This window comes from Tursiops truncatus, chromosome 8, assembly GCF_011762595.2.
Source record: "Tursiops truncatus isolate mTurTru1 chromosome 8, mTurTru1.mat.Y, whole genome shotgun sequence".
Classification (NCBI taxonomy): Eukaryota; Metazoa; Chordata; class Mammalia; order Artiodactyla; family Delphinidae; genus Tursiops; species Tursiops truncatus.
Window position 1 is genome coordinate 103,623,007 of NC_047041.1, and position 12,274 is coordinate 103,635,280.

The 12,274-nt window shown below is 39.5% G+C and overlaps 1 protein-coding gene across 7 annotated transcripts in view; it reads left to right on the forward strand.

Moving 5' to 3' along the window:
- Positions 1–12,274, forward strand: part of PPP6R3 (protein phosphatase 6 regulatory subunit 3) — a 126,740-nt gene that overhangs the window by 19,491 nt on the left and 94,975 nt on the right. For 5 of the 7 annotated variants that reach the window (XM_073809288.1, XM_073809287.1, XM_033861323.2 and 2 more), the window contains one exon: positions 2,057–2,154. The exons of the other annotated variants lie outside the window; for them this stretch is intronic. The gene's annotated coding sequence lies outside the window, so the exon portion shown is untranslated. The remainder of the gene's footprint in view (positions 1–2,056; positions 2,155–12,274) is intronic. 7 annotated transcript variants of the gene reach the window in all.

Genomic DNA, 12,274 nt, shown 5'->3' on the forward strand with positions numbered 1-12,274 from the left:
CATTTGGACGTGATGCTTTCTGTTTTAGGTTATTAATAATTGATTCAATTTCTTTAATAGATGTAGACCTATTCAAACTGTCTATTCTTATGTGAGTTGTGACAGATTGTATCTGTCAAGGAGTTGGTCCATTTCATCTAGGTTATCGAATCTGTGGCTATAGAGTTGTTCATAATATTCTTTTATTATCCTTTTATTGTATATGGGATCTGTAGTGCTTCCCCTCTTTCATTTCTGATATTAGCAGTTTAGGTCTTCTTTCTTCCTTAGTCTGGAAAAAGTCTTGAGAGTTTTATTGTTTTTTTTTTTTTTTTTTTTAAGAATCAGCTTTTGGTTTTGTTGACTTCCTCTACTGATTTCTTGTTTTAAAATTCTTTTATGCTCTAATTTTTATTATTTCAATTTTCTGCATAGTTCGGAATTAATTTGCTCTTCTTTATCTAGTTTTCTAAGGTGAAAGCTTAGATTATTGATTTTAGATGTCTTCTGATATATGCTTTCAATTCCATAAATTTTAATCTAAGCACTGTTTTTGCTGCATCCCCCAAAGTTTAGTAAGTTGTATTTTCATTTTATTCAGACATTTTTAAAGTTTCTCTTGAGATTTTTTTGTGTTTGATCCATGTGTTATTTAGAAATGTAATGTGTAATTTTCAAGTACTTTGGGTTTTTCCAGCTATCTTTCTGTTACTGATTTCTAGTTTAATTGCATTGTGGTCTAAGGGCAGACATTGTATGATTTCTGTTCTTAATTTGTTAAGGTGTATTTCATAGAATGTCTTGGTGCGTGTTCCATGTGTGTTTGAGAAGAATGTGTGATTTGCTACTGCTGGATGAATTAGTCCATACATGTCAATTATATATGGTTGATTGATGGTGCTGTTGAGTTCAGTTATGTCCTTATTGATTTTCTGCTTGCTGGATTTGTCTATTTCTGATAGAGGAGTGTTAAAGTCCCCAGTTATAATAGTAAATTCATCTATTTCTCCTTGCAGTTTTATCCTTTTTTGACTTGTATTTTGATGCTGTTGTTAACTGCATAACATTAAGGATTGTTATGTCTTCTTGGAGTATTGACCCCCTTTTCATTTTGTAATAACTCTTCTTATCACTGACAACTTTCTTTGCTCTGAAGTCTTCTCTGTCTAAAATTAATATAGCCACTCTCAGTTTGTTTTAATTAGTGTTAGTATGGTCTAGCTCTATCCCTTTACTATTAATCTATATGTGTCTCTGAATTTCAAGTGAGTTTCTTGTAGACAATATATGATATGCCCGGGTGTAGGTTTTTGTTTTTGTTGTTTTGCATTTATCCTGCTTGGTGTTCCCTGAGATTCCTGGATCTGTGGTTTGGTGTCCGACATTAATTTGGGGGAAATTCCCAGTCATTATTGCTTCAAATATTGTTTCTCTTCCTTTTCTCTTTTCCTTCCGGTATTCCCATTGCATGTATGGTATACCTTTTGTAGTTGTTCCACAGCTCTTGGATATTTTGCACACTGTTCCCCCCCCCCCCCCCCCCGTTTTATTCCTCTTTGCTTTTCCATTTTGGAAGTTTCTAGTGTCATATCTTCAGGCGCAGAGTTTCTTTCCTCAGCTATGTCCAGTCTACTAATGGGCCTATCAGAGGCATTCTTCATTTCTGTTACAGTATTTTTGGTCTGTAGCATTTCTTTTTGATTCTTTCTTAGAATTTTTATCTATTTGCATTATTTTATCCGTTATTGCATGTTGTCTGCCTTTTCCATTAAAGCTGTTAGCTTTCCTGGTTTGATAATTCCAGCATCTCTGGCATACATGACTGGTTCTGATGCTTGTTCAATCTCTTCAAACTGTTTTTTGTCTTTTTAGTATGCTTCGTAATCTTTTTTGAAAGGCAGACATGATGCACTGGTAAAAGGAACTGTGAAGAATAGACCTTTGGAAATGTAGTGGTAAATTGTCTGGGGAGGGGAAATGTTCTGTAGTGCTGTGATTCAGTCTCAGTCTTTTGGTGAGCCTGTGCCCCTGAACTGTGAACTTCACCAGTGCTTCTCTGCTTTTTTCCTTTTCTTAGGTGGTACAGGATGGCTAGAGTGGCCTGGAGTTGTGTACTTCCCTTTCCTCATGCGGAAGGTTAGAGGGGGCTGGAGTTGGATATTTCCCTTCCTCCAGGTAGGTTAGGTTCTGGTAAAACCTCAGTGGGTTAGGCTCTGGTAAAATAGTTTTTTTTTTTAAGGTGAGCTTTGTTAAGAACGGAATGTCCTGATATATTTCAAAAAAGAAAAGAAAAGCAAAGAAAATGTTCTTTTCCCCCTCCCAGAAACATGAGGGGAGGGGAAAAGTCTATTCACTCACCTACTGAAGGACATGTTGGTTGCTTCCAAGTATTGGCAAGTTTGGATAAAGCTGCCATAAACATCTGTGTGCAGGTTTTTGTGTGATCATAAGTTTTCAACTTCCTTGGGTAGATACCAAGGAGCCGATTGCTGGATTGTATGGTAAGAATATGTTTAGTTTTGTAAGAAACTGCTAAACTGTCTTCCAAATGCCTGTACCATTTTGCACTTTCATCAGCAGTGATTGAAAGTTCCTTTCACTCTACAGATCCTCACCAGCATTTGGTGTCAGTGTTTTGGACTTTGGCCATTCTAATTGGTGTGTAGTTGTGCCCAGTTGTTTTAATTTGCATGTTTTTGGTGCCATAATGATGTGGATCACATCTTTGTTAATGACTATATTTCAATGGATAGATAAAAGAACCTTGGTGCAGATAAAATCATTGTTATTCAGGTTCCATGTGTTTGTGGATGACCTGGATTGTTTATCCTGTGGTGGTCCCCACAGTGTCCTGTGACCTCTATATTTAGACATCTCTCTTTTTTTTTCTGTTATAAACTCTTTTGGACATTGTTATATATAAGACTTTTTTACTCAGGATAAATATCTTAGTATGGACTCATTAAAGCAGAGTAATTGGGTCAAGGAATGTATAGATTTTTAACACCCTTTGATATCTATGGCCAGAAAAATTACCCCAGTTAATGCTTTTATCAGCAGTTCCAGCCAGTTTCATATTAATGTATATTTAAAATCTTTTTTATTAGGGGAATATTTTAACACAAATATATAGAATAGTGTAATGAACCCTCAGGTACTCAGCTCCAACAACCATAAACCCAAGGCCAGTCCTGCCCTACTTACTCCTTCAACCCCCACTTCTCTCCTGGATTGTTACTATTTTAAACTCTATTGAATTGTAATAGAAATATAGAAGAGTACACATCATAAATGAAATTTTCACAGTCTGAAACCCACCTGGGTAATTGGGTCCCGGGTATCTCCTTTGTCCCCTTTCAGTCATACCCTCCTCTCTGCCGAGGGCAGCCAGTATCCTGATACTTAACTGCATTAAGTTTTGTTCCTTAAATAAATAGAATCTTATGGTATGTTCACTTGTGTCTGAGTTTTTCTCTTGACATTGTGTGTGAGATTGTTGGGGATATACCTAGAAGTGAAATTGCTAGGTCACTATTGCTAGAGGTGTGCATAGATTCCATTTTGGAAAACTGTGGCTGCATCTACTAAAGTGGCTGTCCCAGATTACACTTTCCCCAGCAGTGTGTGAGGTTCCGCTTACTCCATACGATCATTAATAGCTCATATCTTTCTTTCATGCTTTTCATTTTAGCTACACCCCTAGCTGTGTAGTGATACCTTACAGTAGTTTTAATTTGCACTAGTGAAGTCAAGCACCTTTTCATGCTTTTTTTGGTTGTTTAGTTATCCTTTTTCATTTTTATCTTTTTAAAATTTTATTGAACTATAGTTGATTTACAGTGCTGTGTTAATTTCTGCTGCACAACAAAGTGACTCAGTTATACATACATATATACCCATACACACACACATTCTTTTTCTTTTGTTTTCATTCATTCATTCATCATTCATTTATTTATTTTTGGCCATGCCACGCGGCATGTGGGATCTCACTTAGTTCCCCTACCGGGGATTGAACCTGTGCCCCCTGCAGTGGGAGCACAGAGTCTTAACCACTGGACCGCCAGAGAAATCCCAATATATACATTCTTCTTAATATTCTTTTCCATTATGGTTTATCACAGGTTATTGAATATAGTTCCCTGTGCTATACGGTAGGACCTTGTTGTTTATCCATCTTATATACAATATTTTGCATCTGCTAATCCCAAACTCTCAATCCTTCCCTTCCCCAACCCCCTAGTTATTCTTTTTTAACGAAGAGTAATATTTGTCTCCTTTTCTTTTGTCTGTTGCATTATCTGTTTTATCGTATTAACTCTCTGTTGCTTCATAACAATTATCCCCAAACTCAGTGGTTTATAACACCAGTAAACATTTAATATCTCATAGTTTTTGTGGGTTAGGAACTTGGGAGCGACTTGGCTGGGCCATTTGGCTTGGATGTTATCAGCCTCTGAAGGCTTGACTGGAGTTGGAGGATCCTTCCCAAGGTGGCTCATTCACATGCCTGGCAAGTTAGTCCTGGCTGTCGGTGGGAGGCCACAGTTCCTTTTCATGTAGGCCTTTGACAGGATTGCCGAAGTGTCCTGTCCCCAGGACATGGTGACTGACTTTCCCCTGAGAGAGTGATTTGAGAGAAATAGCACCAAGTGGAAGCCATCATTTTTATGACACAACCTCAAAAGTCTCAGTGCATTTAACAGCGGCCATGGCTCATGGGCCCAGCCGCTCCACGGCATGTGGGATCTTCCCGGACCGGGGCACGAACCCGTGTCCCCTGCATTGGCAGGCAGACTCTCAACCACTGCGTCACCAGGGAAGCCCGTGGACATATTTTCAAACACAACAATTGGTAGGGTTTCTTTTATTCTGGATATGAATCTTTCAGGAGATACAAACATGGTGAATATCTTTGCCTACTCTGTGGGTTGTCATTGTGTCTCTGGAGGAAGAGGAGTTAATGTAATTCAGTTGATTAATTTTTCCTTTATGGCTAGCCCCTTACATATTACTTTGAAGAAAATCTCAAAATAATTATCTTGTTTCTTCTGTAAATATGTCAGTATAGATCTTTCAAAAATAAACTTTTTTTTGTTTTAACCATAACATAACCACAGAACTATAACATCTAAATAAAACTCCCACAAAGCAGTTGCTTGATACTATCTAGTATCTAGTCGGAGTTGAAATTTCCAATTGTCTCAAATGTGATAATTTTTATATATACAGTTTTCTAATTTTGGCAAATCAGGATCCGAATAAGGTCTACCAGTTAAAACAATTCCCCCTACCTCACTTGCCATCTGTGGAAGACCTCGATTTTTTTTGTCTTGTAGTATCCCCACAGTGTCCTCTGCCTTGTAAGCAGGTGGCTGTAAGTTTCTCTGTTTGGGCGTAACCTTTCCTGCAGTCTCGCTCATGTTGTCTTCTTTGGTTGTGATCTGTCTCTGGAGGTTGAATGTGGACCCAAATTGAAATTTTTAAAGGGCTTCCAACCTAAATCACATTGAAATCCATTCAGATTATAGTTCTAGACTTAAAATGTAATAATGTTTGTTTTGAAATGTACTCTGTGTGTTTGTGAGGCCATCTGAGAGTGCATTTTTTGTTTCTTTAGAAGACCCCACACTGACTGTAAGCCTTGCCCTCTTGAAGATACCACACCCTCCCTAGTTTAAATGTTGCAGGGCATAACATAAGGTGGTGTGATACTTTTTGCAAAGCCCCACCTCCCAGGTTTTTTGTTTTGTTTTTTCACTTGACATATTGTTGGTACAACAATATTATGTTAATTTCAGGTGTACAGCATAGTGATTGGATATTTAAATACATTACAAGATGATCACTACCTAAATCTTATTAATTAGACTTTCCATGTTAACCGTCTACTTTTTTTTTCCCTCCTTATACTGTCCACTAGCTTTCCTTCTCTCATGGCTGATTTTTTGAGTTGTGATGACTAAGTTTTAAGGGTTGATGACTCAAAATCTTTTTAGGCCACCTTAAATTTCCAGTCTTCCCCAGTTTCTGACTTTCCCTTCTAGCAGAAAATTTAGCACCGAAAAATTACAAAAATTAATGACGTAATTAGGATGAATGTTAGAGAAGTAGACAAAGTATTTCTTAGAATTCATGTATGTGTAAAGTTTCAACTTAGTTGTTTTCTTAACAGTTCTGAAACTGATTACTGTGATTGGAACGAGCTGGGTAGGTAGAAGGAGATTGTCACTTTGTCTGTATTGTTACAATAGTTTAGAAGAATGTATTTGTGTATTATTTGTATAAATTCAAATGATTTATTGTAAGAATGCAAACTATGAAAAACAAAGAAGGCCTTTCCCTGACTCCATGTCATGGGTTTCCTTAATGAAAGGGTGACTGGGTGCAGTGACCCTGCCGCGATACCAGCTAGAAGTCAGGACACCTGGCTTTGGTATGCTCTGCAGAGCAGGTCTCAGTATACATTTGTTGAATTTAAAAAAAAAAAGTTGTTTTAATACACATAGTATTTCATTTATTTTTTAAAATTTATTTTATTTATTATCATTTATTTTTGGCTGTGTTGGGCCTTCGTTGCTGCGCGCAGGGGCTACTCTTTGTTGTGGTGCGCAGGCTTCTCGTTGTGGAGCACGGGCTTCTCTTGTTGTGGAGCACGGGCTCTAGGCACACGGGCTTCAGTAGTTGTGGCTCACGGGCTCTAGAGCGCAGGCTCAGTAGTTGTGGCGCATGGGCTTCGTTGCTCCATGGCATGTGGGATCATCCCGGACCAGGGCTCAAACCCATGTGCCCTGTATTGGCAGGCGGATTCCTAACCATTGCGCCTCCAGGGAAGCCCAAATTGTACTTTAAAAGTATGGTTCAACTTCAAGTAAGAGCTAAATTTTCAGTGTTTTGTTTTTAAATGAGTGTACATAAAGGATACCAATTGTTGACCATAATTCTTTCAGCAAATATCTGGGTGCCTGCCCAGTGCCAGGCCTGGTGCTTTCAATGCTTTGGTCACATGTGGTTTAAAAAGATGGCATGCTGGTGCCCTCAGTGAATCAGGACAGTGTCTCAATAGAGATACAGTGCAAGCTACATATGTAATCATAAATTTTCTAGTGGCCTTATGAAAAGGAAACAGGTAAAATTAATTTTAATGTATTTTATTTAACCCAGTAATACAAAATATTGTCAGTTCAGCATGTCATATAAAATTATTAATGAGATATTTTCACTTCTTTCTTTTGTACTGAGTCTTTGAAGTCAAGTGTATATTTTACACGTACGTACTTCTCAGTTCGAACTAGCTATGTTTCATGTGCTTAAAGCCTTATATGGCTACCACAGTGGACCGCATAGATCAGATTATCACCACTGTTATTATTGCTCATGTGGAGTGGCAGAGGACACTGAATAGGAACGCAAGTAAACGGTGGCTTAAAGGGCCAGAGGAGATGCAAGGAGATGAAGTAGGAAGCTGTTTTTGTCCTCCGGGTGGTGGCAGAGGAAGATGAGGAAGGGGAGATACTCAGAAGATGGAGTTGACAAAATTTTGATGAATTGGATATTGGAAGGGAAAAGAGGAGCCAGACTCTGTCTTTTACAACTGGGGTGTGCCTTTTCTGGGACAGGGAGAACTTAGTGAGGAAAAGGTTTGGTTGCTGGTCAGTGTATGATAGAGAGCAAAAACCCGTTTAGGAGATACTAAATTTAATGTGCTTGCAAGACATCCAAGGGGAAATGTCTGCTAATAGTTGGGTACCTGTGTTTGAAGTGCAGAGATGGCCTTAGTTGGTTTTATAAATTTGAATCGCAACTGTGTTTACAGAGGTATATTTAAAAACCTGTGGAAACGGCTTCATTTATTCAACAAAACCATTTTTTTTTTTTTTGAAGTCTCCCCAGGCCTTGTTTTGGTTGCTTCGGCAACAGGGTGAGTAGAAGACATGGAAGTGGACACCCCAGCCACTGTAGTCAGCTGGGGAGAGTGTACCTAGGTAGTGTCCACAGTCTGAACCCTGTGGGAACCTCTGCCTCGGAGGAGACCGAGAGGTGGCCAGTGAGAAAACAAGGTGGGTGTGATCTCAAAGAAGCCAAGTGAGGAGAAGGTGCCAGTAAGGAGGGTCTCCTGGTGAACAGTACTGAATGCTCCCGAGAGCGAGGTTGAGAGGAGGACAGAAGAGTTTCACTTAGGTTTAGCCCCATCTGGAGGTCACTGGTGACTTAAAAAGGCAGTTTCAGTTGAGTGGTACAGATTGGAATGAGCTGAAGAGGGAATGCTTTGAGACAAAGGGCTCCTTTTCTTACTTTTAAATAACCACTACAAACCATTGAGAAGACAGGCCCAGTAGAAAAATGAACAAAGGATATAAACAGACAGTTGGCAGAAAAGTGAAGTATAAATGGCTCTTAGACATGAACAGTGCTCTTAAGAGAAAAAGACGTTGTTGGGCAAGGGTGTGAAGAACCAGGCATACATACTTCCATTGGTGGTGGGAATGTGGATAGCCATGACCTCCAATGGCTATTGTGCAGCTAATTAGAAATGAACATTAATCCAGCAGTTCCACTTCTGGGAACCCTGGTATTTTTTGGTGATAGTGAAAATTGAAAACTAAATGGTCCATCAGTGGTGGCCTGATTAAATCAACTGTAATGTAAAGGAAAGTCAGTATCAGCTAAAACTTTTTTTTTATTTTTTGGCTGCGTTGGGTTTTCGCTGCTGTGCGCGGGCTTTCTCTAGTTGTGGCGAGCGGGGGCTACTCTTCGTTGTGGTGCATGAGCTTTTCATTGCGGTGGCTTCTCTTGTTGCGGAGCGCGGGCTCTAGGCGTGCGGGCTTCAGTAGTTTTGGTACGCAGGCTCAGTAGTTGTGGCTCACGGGCTCTAGGACACAGGCTCAGTAGTTGTGGTACATGGGCTTAGTTGTTCTGCGGCATGTGGAATCTGCCCAGACCAGGGCGCGAACCTGCGATTTTTAACCACTGTGCCACCAGGGAAGTCTCGCTAAAACATTTTATTCTTCAAAAGGTAGAATTTGGTTTTGTTTTTTCTACCATGCTATAAACCAGGGACTTTGAGAGTGATTCTTTCCCCCCATTTTAAAAGATTGAAAAAAATATCAGTGGATCTGGTATAGGCACAGAAGGTATGTGAAAATATGCCTTTGAAGAGCGATGTTAAGCCTGTCATTCTCTCTTGACTTTCTGCCTTTTAACACACTTCACATGAATTATTAGTCTATATTCCCATCTCCAGATACCTGCTAGGGTTCTTTTTAAAGGATCCTGTCCTGTTTTATATATGTTCTGAGTTGTATACCACAGGAAAGATGGGTATAACATATCTTACCAGCTTCATGGATGAATTCACACTCCAGTTTGCCTTATTGCATCTAAAAATAACCATAGTTCCTATCGTGAGAGCATCATTTCACTTGGTTTGGATCATTGATAAAGTAAGCGAGCATCTGATGTTGTCTGAGAAAGCTGGATGTAGCAATGGCGATTATACTACAGCTGCCTGATGGAGGAGGAAGACTTCCTTTGTCCACCTTCTGTGAGGGAAGGGACAGTACAAACCTCTGTGTGCTATATGTTCTCCTGCCACCTACGTTAACCCGGTTTTACTGATCTTCCTGCTTTGGAGAAAGCAGCGTGTTCACATATGGACTTAAAGCAAAAACGAAAACTGGGTACACCCTAATACACCAAATCAGTCTCCCAGCAGAGTACATTGATACTGTAGTGGGTTGGCCAGAAAGTTCGGTTAGTGAATATGTTGTTCAATAAAGTTCTTCGTGAAAATGAAAAATGTATCTTTTATATTTACTTAAAACCGAACAAACTTTTTGGCCAACCCAATATAACTTTAAATTCTCTGTCATTGGGACTCTCTACTTTAAGATCTTGTTTAAATTTAATTAATTTCATTTAAGAGTTTGAGTCTCTGGTTATTCATTGATTCCTTTTTCTTCATTTCTTAGAGTATCCTGGTTTCACTTATATTTCTTCTTAGAGCCACAGGAAGAAGTAGTTGAGAGTTTGAAGCATCTTAAATGATCGTTTAGTCTAATCATCTCATTTTACAGATATGAAAACAAGCTCAGAGAGATGAGTTTACTTGCCCAAAGGTTGACTGAACTGAATGCATGCTCTCTTGGTCTTCCCCATTAAATTTGGTGAAGTGAGGAGTAATATGATACCCTTGTATCATCAGGGTGAGGTAACCTGCCATAACTTTGAGGTGGGTGTGTGGTTTTATTTTTTTGGGAAGATTTTTATGTATTTATTTTTTGGCTGCGTTGAGTATTGGTTGCTATGCACAGGCTTTCTCTAGTTGCGGCGAGCGGGAGCCACTCTTCGTTGCGGTGCGTGGGCTTCTCATTACGGTGGCCTCTCTTGTTGCGGAGCACGGGCTCTAGGTGCGTGGGCTTCACTAGTTGTGGCACGTGGGCTCTAGAGCGCAGGCTCAGTAGTTGTGGTGCACGGGCTAAGTTACTCCGTGGCATGTGGGATCCTCCTGGACCAGGGCTCGAACCCGTGTCCCCTGCATTGGCAGGCAGATTCCCAACCATTGTGCTCCCAGGGAAGCCCGGGGTGTGTAGCTTTAATTACACTGCAGCAGTTTTAATGAAGGCTTTTTTTTCCCTTCGGGTCCTAGTTGCAGCACGTGGGATCTTTGTTGCCTCATGTGGGGTCTCTTTAGTTGTGGCATGTGGTCAGGGATCTAGTTCCCTGACCAGGGATCAAACCCAGGCCCCCTGCATTGGGAGCACAGGGTCTTAGCCACTGGACTGCCAGGGAAGTCCCGAGACTTCATTTATATGCTGCACGAGTTTATTTTTAGTCATGGAGACAATCTAATGGAACTCTCTTTATATTTTTTGGTTGAGAAAGTTGAAGCCTAGAGATGTAAACTTATTCAAAATTGTAGACCATAAACATTTATCCTGTGCTTAGTTTTTAATGTGAGTCGGAGCAGTGCTGCCCAGTAAAATGGTATTCTTTGTTTGTCAGCGTGGCTATTTAAGTTAAAAGAAAATTGAAAATTTAGTTCCTTAGTCTTACCAGCCACATTGCAGGTGCTCAGTGGCTGTGTGTGGCAGGTGGCTTACTGTATTGTACAGTGTAGGTCTAGAGCATTCCCCTTAAAACAGTTTTTTTTTGATAACTTTAGAAGTTTTAGTGGTGGGCACCAAGAGTTATGAGTATGATTAGAATTGCCAGCTAGAAATCAGGTTTGTGTTCAAACGTAGGAGGAAAAAAATCACTCAGAGCTTGTGGCAGTGCTATAACCAGTTGTGACTTGGGCCCTTTCTTGGTTCGTATTTCATCTGTTCTTTAGGATAGTAACCAAGAGCCTATATGAAGAAGGGCTCTTCCTTTTCCATCTGTCAGGTATCTTGGTTTGCCAGTTGAAAATCCCATCCTTGGGTTGAATTTTCAGTGATACATTCATTCATCTTCATGCTGCTTAGCATGTTTTCCAGTCTCTGTACTTCTATTTCACATATTAATCACTTGGTTACTAAGATGCCCTACAAAAAGTTTGATGTCTTTCTTGCTTTTGTACTCAGGATTATGGAAGTTTTTACATCAAATTAAGCTTGATGTGTAACCATGGCTGAGCCAGCTAAGTATAGCTTTGGCGATTGGAATCATGTAGTCTTCTGTACCATTGCTGTACATCTCTGCACACTGTTGTTGTTGTAAGAGGCAGCGTTGGATTTCTGGGCTTTACTTTGGATGCTAATTTACTAATTTATGATTTGGCTCGATTTTAATAGCGACTTAGATTGGTTTGGCTTTCATGTACGATGGCAGTGATTTGAGTGTCCATTAGGGTGCATAGCCGGACGATGACGTAATCCAGTCAGGTGCCAAAGTTTTTACTTAGTCCTTTACGTACTTGATTTTGCTTTTAAAAGGTGGTAGTATGGATTTACCTTGGGTGTTTTATACTTTAAAAAGGAGTCTTTTTACATTCTTGTCACAGTAATTTTTGATTAATGCTTTAGAAGCCTGTATTCTTGCCACAGCTTGTATTAAATTGATTGGTTCTGAAATTAGCTGATAGTTACATATATGTGTGTATCTATGTGTATATATATATATATATATAAAATACATACGTATATATTGAAAGATGCCTCTGAAGTCATCCAAATGATGTTACTTACTTAGTTTGTTTCTCCCAATTATGAGTGGTTGTGTGCTCATTTTTGATGATTTTTGTGGTCAAAATATGGGGTTTTTTTTTAAGTTGCAGTGTGCTAGGCATTGAGGATAAAATGGTGAGCAAGACCTC